The sequence below is a fragment of the Micromys minutus genome (assembly GCF_963924665.1).
Source record: "Micromys minutus genome assembly, chromosome: 14".
Lineage (NCBI taxonomy): Eukaryota > Metazoa > Chordata > Mammalia > Rodentia > Muridae > Micromys > Micromys minutus.
The window spans coordinates 45,429,308-45,444,247 of record NC_137983.1 but is presented as its reverse complement, the minus strand read 5'-3'; positions in this window follow the sequence as shown (position 1 = coordinate 45,444,247).

The window sequence follows — 14,940 nt, the reverse complement described above, 5'->3', positions numbered from 1 at the left end:
TCCGTAATTTCATTTCTTTGACTTTCCCCATTTATTCATTCACTTATTGTCTCAGGGTTTTCATTGCTGTGAACAGACACCGTGACCAAGACAACTCTTATTAAGGACAACATTTAATTGGAGATGGCTTAGAGGTTTTGAGGTTCAGTCTATTATCATCATGGTGGGAAGCATGGCAGCATCTAGGCAGGCATGGTGCTAAAGAAAGAGTTGAGAGTTCTACATCTTGTTCTGAATCAAATAGAAGAAGACTGGCTTCCAGGAAGCTAGGAGGAGGCTACACCTACTCCAACAAGGTCACACCTCCAAATAGTACCACTCAGTATATTGAATATTCAATATCGATAAATTGAAACTACCACATTTATTGCTAGACATGGAAATTTTCTATAGACATTAACCTACAAGTCTTTATATAAAAGAGGTTGATATTTCTTTATTTTAAAAGAGGTTGATATTTCATTTTATTCTATGGGTAAATCCTGTAAAGGCATTTTTTTTTATTTTATAAACTTTATTATAAGCAGGCTTGCAAATAAGTATAGACAACACAGACCAAAATTAGCCAGACCCAAAATCTATACAAAATGAACTCTACAGTTAGAATTGGACTCAGAACAGGTGCTGTGGAGCTTCACATTAAATTTTATACTTTTAGTATATAATGTATTTTACACACTTATTAACTACCCTCAACAAATCATCATCATCCTTGGTAGACTTAGTTTTTTTTTTCCACAGTGCCTTGATTTGGTTCGCAAAACACTTCAGTTAAAGCAACAGATTCTGTTTCTAGAATGCTATCAGACTTATCTGAGAGGACATTAGCCTGTTTTTCTGCTGCCCCTTACCCTGCCCCACAAGCTTTATATCAGGAAAACAGGAATACAAGCAGGACAATAAAAAAAAAAAAGTGATTAGCATTCAGCATACGAGAACAAAACAACAGCATTAGGAGAAAAGTGACTTCAATCTGCTGCTGCTGCTGTCTTGCTAATAGGACCAAAAAAAAAAAAAAAAAAAGGATGCCTCCTTTTCATAGTTTTTAACTGAAAAAAAAAAAAACCAATATATTCTGATCATGGTTTCCCTTCCCTTGAATCCTCCCAAGTCTTCCCCACCAACAAGCCCTTTCACATGTGAGAGGAAGAACAAATACCACCCCACACAAATCCAGAAGCAATGTACATACAAACAAAATCCACAAACTCACCAGATCATACAAGCAAAGGACCAGTAAAACAGGATGATACAAAAAGTCTGCAGAAATAGCACTGAGTTAGTTTTAGTGCTGGCCATCTATTGCCAGGTATGGGACCTGCCCTTCAGTGGAGTCAATAAACCCAATGAGCCTCGATTGGAGAAAATGGTTTTTCCGTTTGCTAGAGAGCATCAGTTGCAGATGGCTTCTTGGTTAGAGGTGAGAATTCATGTCTGCTTCCCCCTCTCAGTACTGGGAGCCATTCCTTTTGAACCTGTACAGACCCTGTTCGTGCTGTCATAGTCTCTGTGTGTTTATATATGCATCAGTCCTGTTGTGTCTGGGAGACAGTTTCCTTGGTGTCGTCCATCCCATCTCTTACAATATCCCTGCCCTCTCTTCTGCATGGCTCCCTGAGCCCTGAGGGGAGGAGTTTAATCAAAACACCCTATTTAGAACTGAGTGTTCCAAAGTTTCTCAGTGCCCACATTTGGCCATTTGTGGGTCTCTAGCTTAGTTCTCCAATAATGGCTGACCAAAGCACTGACGTGTATAGCAGAAGGTCATTGGGAGTAACCTATGAATGTAGTAATATTGCTACATCCCTTTAGTAGAAAAACAGTATCTGGTTTTTCCCTAAGCCTATCATCTAGCAAGTCTCAGGTTCTTGGTGACCAGAGCAGTGTCAGGTATGGGTTCCATCTTGTGCCTTAAATCCAATTGGAGAGTAGTTTGTTACTTCCAAAACATTCGTGCCACTGTTGCACTACCATACATCATGGACCCAGATCACCACAGTAGGCTTCAGGCTTTGATGCTGGGTTGGCATTGCCTCTCTCCTCTGGTAGTGTGCAGGGTATATTCCCGTACCAGCAACATTAGTCAGTAGGGATAATGGCACCAGTTCCATTTCTCTGTGTTCTATGAGATCTATAAATATTGTCTTCGGCAAGCCATCAGTTTGTGGAGAGCAAACAGTAGCCTTGGAAATAGCCTTTGATGTTTAGAAGTTTCCATAGTACCTCTTTGGCCAATGACTCGACTAGATGTAGCCCATTCCTGGCATTTTACTTGGTGGGGGAAAGATGTCTAGTTGGGGCCCTGTCTTCCTCATTATTTGGTGACTATTTAGATTTCTTTCAAATATGTATGTGTTTTAGAAACCTTCTATGGTAGTAGTATCTGAGTGACCCAGTGAATGGCTCTTAGTGGTCATTATCCCCCTCTATGTTCCCTTTCTTACCCCTCTAATCCACCCTTCTCCCCATTTCATCCTCTCATTCCTGTCTTTTCTCTGTCTCTGTACTATTTTCTCTTCCTTGGGGTCAGCACTCTCCTCTAGTTCCTTACTCGATACCTAACCTGTTTAGTAATATGGGTTACAGTATACCTATCAAGTGCTTAAAAGCTACAGTATGGGTGTATGTTTTATTTTACACTCTTGAGGGATGGTCTCATTTAGCCCAGGCTAGCCTCTAGTCTCTATCTCTGCCTTCCAACTGTCAAGATTACAGGATGGATGTGTTTGTTTTTAGATTGAGTTTTATCTTAAATTATATGTGTCAGTATGTATGCATATGCCCAGAGGTTTGGAGTCTTTCTGTATCTGGAGCCACAGGTGGCTATTAGTCATCTGATATGGATGCTAGGTACTGAACTGGGATCCTTTTCAAGATAGTTGTTCTGGTTAGTTTTTTTTTTTTTTGGGGTGGGGGTGTTCTGGTTTGTTTTATGTCAATGTGACACATGCTAGTCACATTGTTTTCAAAATCAGTTCTCCACCTGTGAGCCAAGACCCCCACGGGGGTATCAGCCCTGTTTCAGTTCCTATCTTGACTTCCTTCAATGATGAACTGCTATGTGGAAGTGTAAGCCACTTTTCCTCACAACTTGCTTTTTGGTCCTGGTATCACAGCAATAGTCACCCTGACTAAGATAAGCATTAAGCACTTACTGCCTCTGCACTATCTCTCCAGCCCCTTCCCTCTGAAGATTGGAGAAATGGTTATGAATGTTTACATTAGAATACACATTAAGAGGTTCCGTTGTTTGGTGTGTGCACATGGTAGGGAGCATTGTCAGTGCACTGAGACATGAGACGCAGACTTCTTATGAAGTAAAGAGCTGTTTATCTCAGTCACCCTCTGGAAGCTGGAGTCCAACATTGGGTAGCTCCATTGGTTCAGTTCCTTTGGCATAGATGGCACAGCCCAAGTCAGTGGTTCTCAACCTTCCTAATTCCACGGCCCTTTAATACAACTCCCCGTGTAGTGGTAACCCTCAACTATAAAATGATTTCTGTAGCTACTTCATAACTGTAATTTTGCTACAGTTATGAATCATAGTATAAACCTCTGTATTTTCTGATGGTCTTAAGTGATTCCCGTGGTGAGAAGGTTGCCCAGTCTCTAAAGGGTTCATGATCCACAGGTTGAGAAAAGGGAATCTATCCTTATGTGGAAAGCAGATGAAGAGGATGGGTGAGGTCCTCCAATCCACTTTAAGGGCACATCTCCACTTACCTAAGAATGTCCCACAGAGCCCCACAGCACTTCCCCATTTTTTCAAAAATGCTTTCATAACACTTTAAAAAAACATTTATTTATTTATTTATTTATTTATATGAGTACACTGTAGCTGTCTTCAGACACACTAGAAGAGGGCATCAGATCGAATTACAGATACTCATGAGCCACCATATGGTTGCCGGGAATTGAACTCAGGATTTCTGGAGGAGCAGTCAGTGTTCTTAGCCTCTGAACCATCTCTCCAGTCCAACTTTCCCATATCTTGAGGACCAAATCTTTACCTGTAGACCATCCCACCCTCCAGGAACACAACTCATTGTGTGGTTTTCTCTCACTGAATTTGGGGATTTGTGTATTTTGAAGAAAAGTCTTTCGTCAGGCACGTAGTTTGCTGACATTTTCCCCCTAGAGTGTAGACACTGTCGTTTTGTCTTAGCATATTTATAGGGTAGAGAAAATAGTGTGCATGTGTCTTGAGGAGGGCATTTTTTTTGTGTCTACCACAAGTATGGATTGAAGCTCTCTAGTAAGATTGCAGCTTAATTTGGTTATGTGGTTTGTATCTGAATGGGGTTGCAGCTGGGCTCCAATTCTCAGCCCTTCCATCTTTTTTACCTCTACAGAACCAAAACTTATTGTGCAACTATCTCGATTTTCTGTGTTGTGGCTTCTAATTTGCCATCCTACCAGAAGTATTGAGAAAGATCTATTTCTTATAATGAGACAGAGCCTCCTGTATTCCAGACACTGGTCTCAACTTATGTAGTTCAGGATGGCTTTGAACTTTTGATTTTCCTGCCTTTACCTCCCAAGTGCCAGGATTACAGGTGTGGGCTATCGCCAGGTTAATGGAGGGCTGGGGATTGAACCCAGGGCTCTGCATTTGCTAAACAAGTATTCAAGCAGCTGAGCGACATTCTTAGCCCTTCAGTTGCATGAAGTAAACACAAAGATGAATATTGTTACAGAAGCATTAGGGATATGAGGATAGAAAATGTTGCCTGCTTGCTTTCCATTCTTTACACAAACCACCTCTATTACCTTTCCCTGTGCATCTGGATTCATTTTCTGTCACTAGCTTGCCTTCAAACTGCCTTCTAAATGCTTGTTTATACCTACAAATGCACTTCTCAGTCTTGACCAGAGAAACTTCTCTTTGCAGTGAGTGCCAGTGAATTCAGAGACTCGTGGCTGTTCAAGATATTGAGAAAAAAAGTGACTTTTGAGTTCTCAGCCCCAAACAGAACATCCATACCACCCCCAGAAGGCTTGGGGTGCACTGTGGAAGAGGGTGAAGAAAGAATGTGAGAGCCTGGTGACAGGAAGAAAGGTTGCACAAGGCTATCTTCTGAAGGTGATACAGCCATTGAAATAACAAACTAGCACCAGCTGTGGTGTAGGCAGTTGTGGTTGTAGGAACTGGGATTGCACAAGACTAGACTTGCCAGCAGTCAGGCTCATGGGGCCCTCCCTGCCCTCCCCTGGGGAACTATTCGTTACTGATGAGTGCTCAGGAGGATGAGTCATTGTCTTCAATTAAGTATCCACTTTGAGTATCCGTTGGTGATCCTACTAGACTCCAATGGATAGATTTATACCCATGGAGATATATATGTATATATGTATATGTATATATATATATGTGTGTGTGTGTGTGTGTGTGTGTGTGTTTCATTGTATGTATCAGTTCTAATATATTTATATGTTCATCCTATCTGTACTAGTTAATATCTATCTATCTATCTATCTATCTATCTATCTATCCATCCATCCATCCATCCATCCATCATCCATTCATGGGATTTATTAAAGTGACTTACAGGCTGCTATCCAGGTAGTCTAAAAATGGCTGCCTACTAATGGAAAATCCAAGACTCTAGTTCAGTTCAAAAGCTGGATGTCTCAGCTGGTCTTCAGTTTATACTTTAATCCCAAAGAAATAGGGTCTAGTGCCGGCGAGGGAATGAAACTGCCAGTGAGTGAGAGCAAGCACACAAAGAACAAGAGCTTCCTTCTTCCATGTCCTTATGGAGGCTGCCAGCAGAAGGTGTGACCCGGTCCAAGATGGCTCTTCCTTCCTCAAAAGATCTAGATTAAAGCTGGGTCTTCCCACATAAGCGATTTAATTAAGAAAGATCCCTGACAGGTGTATCCAGTTGCTCGGATTTTAGTTAATTCCAGATATACTCCAAGAGTTGACAACCACGAACAGCCATTACATTACTCAATATTGTGCAAAACTAGTTTTTCAGGCTGTTCTTTTCTCTGAGAGACTGTTATGATTCTATCAACCTGCACCTAAAACTACTTAAACTGTAATGAATTCTTGTCAACCTAACATTTGTTCTGTGACTACATATGTAATAATATTTACTGTGTGCCATGCAATGAAAGAATTAATATTAATAATTAAGATTAAAATAAAAGTACTCCTATTTGTCTTGGTCAATTACCAATGCAAGGCAGGGTTATCTGACAGATCATTGCCAATCAAAGCCCTGTACCTTATGAATCAATTGTTATTCAACAAGTTCTGACATTGTGAATAGACACAGATGGGTCCATCTGTGTTTATGGCATAGTGTTTTCTCAGCAGTTCTGAGGTCCCATATGTCTCCCCAGTTACAGTTAACTACCTATAAATCCTCAGAAACAGTCTTAACTACTAATACTCTCAGATTACCTGTTACATATCACAGAGTAAGCATATCTCTTCTTATATGTGTATGATATATATGTGTATGAGTATATGTGTATATGAATATGTGTGTATGTGTATGTACGTAAGTTACTGAATGCCATACAAAAGAATTAAAGAGGCTGTGGCATGATCTAAGGAATTCAAAAGAAGCTTTATAGAAAAAAGCATCTCTGTGTGGAGTTTGGGGGTCTAAAAAGCATCTCTGTGTGGAGTTTGGGGGTCTAAAAAGCATCTCTGTGTGGAGTTTGGGGGTCTAAAAAGCATCTCTGTGTGGAGTATTGGTGATCTGCTGGAGATGCTGCTGCAGAGTCAGACTGACAGTTAGGCTGCTAGATTTGAGTTGAGCGATAGAAGCAAGGTATAGGATGATGAAGGGTATGGAGGCCAAGGGTAGGAGTGGGTCCAGATGGACCAACACATGGAAGAGCCTGTCTAAACAGACAAGCATAGCAAGTGTAGCAGGCTATGTCAGCAGTGGGATTGTAGTTACGATGAAGCATGTAGGACTTTTGGGAGTTCTCTGCCAATAGGTGGACCCATCACACATACGTGCACGTGCACACATACTCGCACAAATACTCTCATACACAAACAAAAATACACTCACACGCACGCATACACACAAACCACAGGTACACACACACTCATACACACACACTCATACACATACATACACACACTCACACAAGTATACTCACACACAAATACACTCACAAACTCTCACACACTCACACACACTCAAGCACACATACACAATAATACTCACAAACTTGTGTGTGCACACACACGCATGGGCACACACACACACACACACACACACACAGAGAGTCATAACAAGCCCGTGGAGGTTATTGCAATTACAGAGCTAGGTATCCAAATGCTTAAGGGGTTCAGGTGTTTTCATCCTTTCCTTAGTTTGATGTATTCAATATACTCTTTGTCCTGGTTTTCCTGATATTTTAGTAAGTCTTTGTGCTCATATGGTCTCTGTTGTAGTTTGAATGAGAATGGCCTCATTGGCTCATATATTTGAATGCATAGTCATCAGGGAGTGGCTCTATTTGAGAAGATTAGGAGGTGTGGCCTCGTTGGAGTAGGTGGTGACCTCGTTGGAAGACATGGGTAGCAGTAGGCTTTGAGGTATCTCTCTCTGACTGCAGATTAGGATGCAGCTCTCAGCTCCTTCTCCAGCATCACGCCTGTCTGCAGCCATGCTCCCTGCCATGATGGTAGTGAACGAAGCCTCTGAAGCCGTAAGTCAGCCCCAATTAAAAGCTTTCTTTTATAAGAGTTGTCTTGGTCATGGTGTATCTTCACAGAGAATAGAACCATGACTAAGATAGTTTTGATCTGATGAGTTTGTAAGCTTTTCAAAGGTAGAATTCTTTTTACCTTGGGAGTAGGTTCTTTCTTACTCTGTGCCCAGTGGGTGGTGCCAGGCATATGTTTTATGTGTGAACGACAGGTGCAAAAAATCTTGCACTCACAATGGGATCAAAAGCTGCTTATAAATTGGAGATTCTTAGGGGGAGGTAAAGTCTGGAAACAGTAACAGCAGCAGCAGCAGCAGCAACAACAATATCGCTCTATATAACGTGGAATGATTAAGCGTGTGGGCAGTCTATCTTGACACAGCCACCCTTGGAATGTTTTGGTTTGTGGCAGTCCGGTTCTTATTTCTACTCTGTCTTCACACACATTTTCTTCCCATGTCTCTTTGTGTCTTCAGATCCCTCTTTCCTGGAAAAGAGCAGTAAACATTTGATTTTGGGTACACAGTAATCCTTACTTAACTTGATTACATCGGCAAAAATCCTGTCTCCAAATGGAGGCCTGACATTCTTGGCATCTGTGGAGTTGGGAACACCAGTCTAGTGAGTCTGCACAACTGAGTGAGGGATTTGATACATAGTGAATATATGAAACATTAATTTAGGGGGCTGGAGAGACGGTTCAGTGGGTAAAAGCATTTACCATGTAAATCTAACAAACCCCTAATTCAGATTTCTGGAGCCCATATGAAAAGCCAGATGTGTGGTATATACCTGAAATTCAAGCCCTCCTATGCAGAGATGGGAGGCTGAGACAGGAGAATCACCAGCTTAGCGGCCAGCTAGTCTGGAGTATGTGGTACAATGGCAACAAAGACCCTGTCTCAAAAACAAAGTGGGAGATGAAAACTAACTTCTAAACATTGTCTTCTTCTCTCTACAGGTATGTCATAGTACACACACACACACACACACATACACATACACACCTGCATTTCACACACACAGACGATATAATTGTATACATATACACATAGGTGCACATGGATAAAAAGCAGAAAGGTTAGTTTGATTGACTGTTTAGAGGTTATATAGTCCAAGATATCATTGCTTCTAGACCTGTAGTGTGGCACTGAATGATGGTGATAGAAAGTACTTGCAGAGAAAAACTGGTTGCCCCATGGCCAGGAAGCCTCACGTGGCAAGGGGATTAATGTGGTGGCTCCCTCTACCTTGTTTGGGCTCACACTCCTAAGACCTAAAGGCCTCCCACCAGGCTCCACCTCTGAAAGCTTCTTCTACAGCTCAACAATGCTATGCTGAGGATGGGGCTGTACTAAGTGGATGTTTAAGACCCAAACCAGAACATTATTCATTGTTTGGATTCCTATTGGAGATAAACTCAACCGTCCACACCCACTCTTCATTTGACTAGGTTAGAAATGAGACTAAATAAATTACAGATGCAGTCTCTCATTTTACCTCCTTCTTGACCCCATTGTCTAGTAACTCCAGCAAACAGAGATTGTAACACGACTCTAATTTGATCTCAAACCATCTACCTATGCAAGATTCAAAGTTTCATCTAATTCTCTAATGGTTCAAAAATCCTTTAATAGGCACGAAGCTAAGATATTAGTCTTTATTGTTGCAAATAGATGATTTAATTTTGTAGGCTTAGATTTTTCAAAACCCATTTTAATTATGGTTCTTTGAGGCTTTAACCTCCCATCTAGCCCAACACACATAAGAGGTAGGGGAAAAGAAAGGTAAGTAGGAAACAGAAAGTTGCGAACCTACTAAGAGATAGTTCTTTGGGGCAATTCCAATCTTTGTTGTCAGAAGTCCAGACTACTACCAAACACCAAATATGAATCAGTAGCAGTGGCTCAATCCAGAAGACACTGTGAAGCTCTGCTGATCGGCACAAGTCTGAGGAAGCAACAAGAAGTAGCAACAGAAGTTCTTTGGTACATGTCTTAGTTAGGGTTTACTGCTGTGAACAGACACCATGACCAAGGCAACTCTTATAAAGGACAACATTTAATTGGGGCCAACTTACAGGTTCAGAGATTCAGATCATTATTATCAATGTGGGAGCATGGCAGCGTCCGGCATACATGGGTCTGGAGGATCTGAGAATTCTACCTCTTGTTGCATGGAAGCCAGGAAAAGACTGTGACACACCTACTCTATAAAAGGGCACACCTACTCCAACAAGACCACTCCCTGGGCCAAGCATATTCAAACCATCTTAGTGCATTTCTCTCTATCAAGTTATGACAAACAAAGATAAAGGAAGAAAGCAAGGTGAACCCATGCAAGAGTATTGTCAGCAAAGACCAGCCTCATCAAAGCCTAGCAAAGACCAGCAAAGAGCTGCAAGGCTAACCAATGCAGGAGGAAGATATAAATAATCTTTCCAAACATCACATGTTCTCTTATGTGTCTGCTTCAGCAAAACATCCTCTCATAAGTCAGTTTCCAGAAAAACATCACATGACACAACCGAGTCTCCAATGAAACCATTAATTACCATTTCATCATTCCCCTTGGAATATGACCATTTGCGTGTGTTTAGTCTCTTTGAACTCTACATATCTTCTATTATATTGTTTTGTCTCTGATATTCCTATTCTTTTGAGCATGAAGAATGGATTCCTTTTTGAGCACTCCTGAGAGCTGGTGCTGAAAGGATGGACCAAATGCAAGCACATGCATGATAGCCAAGCTCACATGACTGGGAGGGTAGAGAGGACATTAGGATGGTGTACTGGCTGGTTTTGTGTCAACTTGACACAAGCTGGAGTTATCACAGAGAAAGGAGCTTCAGCTGGGGAAATGCCTCCATGAAATCCAGCTGTCAGGCATTTTCTCAATTAGTGATCAAGAGGGGAGGACCCAGCCCATTGTTTTGGTACCATCCCTGGGCTGGTAGACCTGGGTTCTATGAGAAAGCAGGCTGGCTGAGCAAGCCAGGGGAAGCAAGCCAGTAAGAGACATCCCTCCATGGCCTCTGCATCAGCTCCTGCTTCCTGACCTGCTTGAGTTCCAGTCCTGACTTCCTTTGGTGATGAACAGCAATATGGAAGTGTAAGCTGAATAAACCCTCTGCTCCCCAACTTGCTTCTTGGTCAAGATATTTGTGCAGGAATAGAAACCCTGACTAAGACAGATGGGTATGTAAGCTTGGGAGGAGAAGGGAAGGCTAACATATGGAGAAACTTCGTGAGCAGAGATGGTGAGTATTCCTGAAGTAGGCTGAGTCTGGGTCTCTAGGATGAGTAGGGATTTCAGTATGAAGGCTCTTCAGCAGGGTAGAGAAATGGTCACAGACATTGTATTAAGCCGTCTATATTGTCTCTGCTTCAAGGTGAATGGATGAGGCTTTGTGATCCCAAAGCTTCAACCTTTTCATATGCGTTTCACAGCTGTTTACTGTTTCGAACTAGTTACCTCAATGAGAGAGCATTACCTGCACAGAACATAAGATTCCGTATCAGAATGAGGCTAGCTTTTCTACATCACAGCCTCAAGTTCTGCTGTCCCTGCCCCCAACCCCCATGGGTTATTTTTAGCCTTTCTTTCAGCTTCCCACTCTGCAGGGTTTTTTTTTTCCTTCTCTCCAGCTACCCTCTCCCTCACATTTTGTCTTTTTAGTGTCAATTCCCTTCCTCCCATATTTTTTCATGACAGTTTAAGTCAAGCTGAAAGATGTCCTTATTCTACAGATGCTTTAGGCCTGCCACCCTTGGCCAGACCTGTGTTGCTAATGGTACCTTCTGCTTCATCTAACGTTGTCTCTGCTTGTTTCCTCCAAAAAGAATCACAGCAGAACCACGTGGGCCAAGAAGATCCATCTTCCAGTTTTTATTTGGGGTATTTTTAGAGGGTACGGGGGCAAGTCTCCAAGAATCACTGCCCTTTTGTTTTTTATGCATTCGCTGGTAATTTCAAGTCAGCATCTATTTTAGCAGCCCACCTGCTTCTGCTGCCTGTTCAGGTAACATTATTAGCATGTCTGAGTTGAGAGCCTCTGTTTCTTCCCATTTCAATCCGACCATCCTGAACGCCATATGTCCCAGTTTCAGGAAACAGACTCCCCGAATGTCTCTTGGTTACACTGCACATTGTGCCCATGAAAGAGCTGTCATGGCTGCAATTTTGTAAGTCTGTTGTGAGACTGAATGGCACTACTGGCAAGAGTCTCTCTTTTTGTTTATTCTGAGGTTAAGATCCAGTTCTATCTAATCTGAAGTGATGGGCAGAAGAGTAGATTCTTATCTCTTGACAACACACACCAAACCACAGTCAATGTAAGGCCACATTGCACATGTGTGCTAGACTTGTATAATGCATGATTATAATTCAACTCTATATAATTTTTGAACATTAATGTAGCTGGACCCTAGTACAGTTTTTTTTTGTTTTAAGATTTATTTATTTTATGTATGTGAGTACACTTTTGCTCTTTTCAGACACACCAGGAGAGGGAATTGGATCCCATTACAGATGGTTGTGAGCCACCATGTGATTGCTGGGAATTGAACTCAGGGCCTCTGGAAGAGCAGCCAGCGCTCTTAACCACTGAGCCAACTTTCCAGCCCTCCAGGTAGAGTTTAATAGAAATGGGTTTCTACTCCCATCATTTAAATTGCTGGTTGTTGGGAGTCATTGGGTATTAGAGGTTTAGGAACAAGTCATTGTTTAGCTGTGAAAAATGCCCCATTGCAATGGTTGGCTCTGCTTTGGCTCCCACTTATGCTGTACCAGGAAGTCACAGTTGATGTGCACACACATTTGTCACACCAGGCATGTTTACATTTATGAAGCAGCCTGCGCTGATTGATCCTGCTGCTTTTAGGAGCCTGGAGGGCCTGCAAGAGTTCATCTGGAGGTAGATGCATTTTCTTCCCATGGAGAAGTGTGGAAAGGAAGAGTTTGGGCCAGTGGACAGCACCAGGGAGTTTCCTGCGGTGGGAGACAGAGATGACTGAAGGCACATGGTGGCCCTGAGAGTAAGTAACCCTGTAAGTAACCCTGTAAGTAGGAAGTCACCGCCATTAGTTGTATATCCCCTCCTGCCTTCCTCTCTAACATCCCTGAACCCTCTTCCTTATTTTTCCTGCTACCACCCATTCTTGGCACTCATTTATACCTGGGACTATGTTGGTGTTACTGAGAAACCTCACAGAACCTCATGCGGTAAAGACTCAGATCCCAGCGTGGCATTGCTGGAAGGCTGTAGATCATTTAGGAGGTGGGCCTACTGGGAAATTTGTTTTTTTTTTTTTTTTTTTTTTTTTTTTTTTTTTTGTTTTTTTTTTTTTTTTGTTTTTTGTTTTTAATGTCCTTCAAAGGAATATTGGAATGTATCTTTCTCTGCCCTTAAATTACTGGTCTGGTTGTGATTTTCCTCTTTTTGCTTAAAAAAATTGTAATCATAATCCCAGCATTTTCCTGAGCCTCCAGAACCAGGATACCATAGCTTCTGTGGTTTAAGTGATCCAATTTGTGGCACTTTCTTAGGGTTGCCCTAGAAATATAATATAATATATTATAATGGGCACTCCATCATCTTCCAGCTCTTGCTTCACACATTCATGCAGCTAATGTTTGGTAAGAGCTGGTCACATGCCAGATGCCGTGCTAGACTTTGGAATACAACAAGAGCCAAGCCTGGGCAATTTCTGCTCCACAGTATGTATGCATGTCCCAGTGTAAGGTAAGGCCAGTGCTCAGACACCAGGATGCACAGAAAGTCTCTGATTAGTGTGGCAGAGAACACAAAAGCATGGCTTCCTGCAAGAGGTGTCCTTCAAGCCTGATGATGCTTCAGATGAACTGTACAGAGGACAAAAAGAAGGATGGTAGGCCGTGGCAAGTTGTGCTGACATTTTCAAGCATCACCAGAGACATCAGCATATGCATTTATCTGCATTGTCAGCATGTGAATTAGAGCCTGACCTCAGGCTGAGCGGACAATGCAACCTTCCCCTCTTTTGCTTACCCTACTGCTCGATTTCTGATAAGGTCAGCCCTGTTCATTCTAACAAGAGATTGTTATTTTAAAGGCATGGGCAAGGAAAAAAGAATGCTGCAGCCCAAGAAGGATTATTTACAAAAGATACATCTTATAAAGATGTTATCTAGGGCTGGAGAGATGGCTCAGTGGTTAAGAGCACTGACTGATCTTCCAGAGGTCCTGAGTTCAATTCCCAGCAACCACATGGTGGCTCACAACCATCTGTAATGGGATCCAAAGCCATCTTTTGGTATGTCTAAAGACAGTGACTATATGTATATGTATGTTTATATGATGTTTATGTCTATGTATGTATACATACATATATCATTGCAAAAGGTATAATGTGACTCCTTTTTCTATTTTCATGCCTTTAATTTCCTTCTCTGGTTTTTACTGCCCAAGCTAAAGCTTCAAGAACCATTTGAAAAGGAGTGGGGAGAGTGGACTGCGTGCCTTCCTCCTGATTTAATAGGATTGCATTAAGTTTTCCTTTACTTAGTATAATGATGCCCACTGTGGGTTTGTTGTGTGAAGCCTTTATTCTATTGAGGTATGTTTCTGCCAGGCCTATTGTCTCTAGGATGTTTTATCATGAAGGTATGTTGGATTTTGTCAAAGGCCTTTTCTGCATCTGTTGAGATATCATGTGGTTTTTGTCTTTAAGATCACTTAGACAATTGATTGTGCGTGTCGATGTATATGTATTGATGTGTCTGTTGAAACACCGATGAATCTTCGGGATAAAGCCAGATTGACTATGGTGGGTGACTTTTTTTGATGTGTGCCTGTATTCAGTCTACAAGTGTATTATTGAGATTTTAGCCTCTGTTCATCAGGACATTGATCTGTAGACTTTGTTTCTGATGTATCTTTACCTGGTTTGGTATTAGAGCATCATATAAAGAGTTTGGAGTCCTCCTTCCTTTTCTGTTTTTTTTTTTTTTTTTTTTTTTAATAATTAAAGAAGTATTGGTTACAGTTCTTCCTTGAATGTCTGATGGCATTCTGCTGTGAATACATCTGGACCTGAACTTTTTAAAGTCAGAAGGCCTTTTATTACTGTTTCAATCTCTTTATTTGTTGTGTGTTTGTTTAAGTTGTATTTCTTGGTGGTTTACCTTTGGTGGTTCCAATGAATTTAAAATTCATTCATTTATTTTAGGTTCTCTAACCTAATGAAATATTGTGTTTTTTAAAACTTTTTAATATAA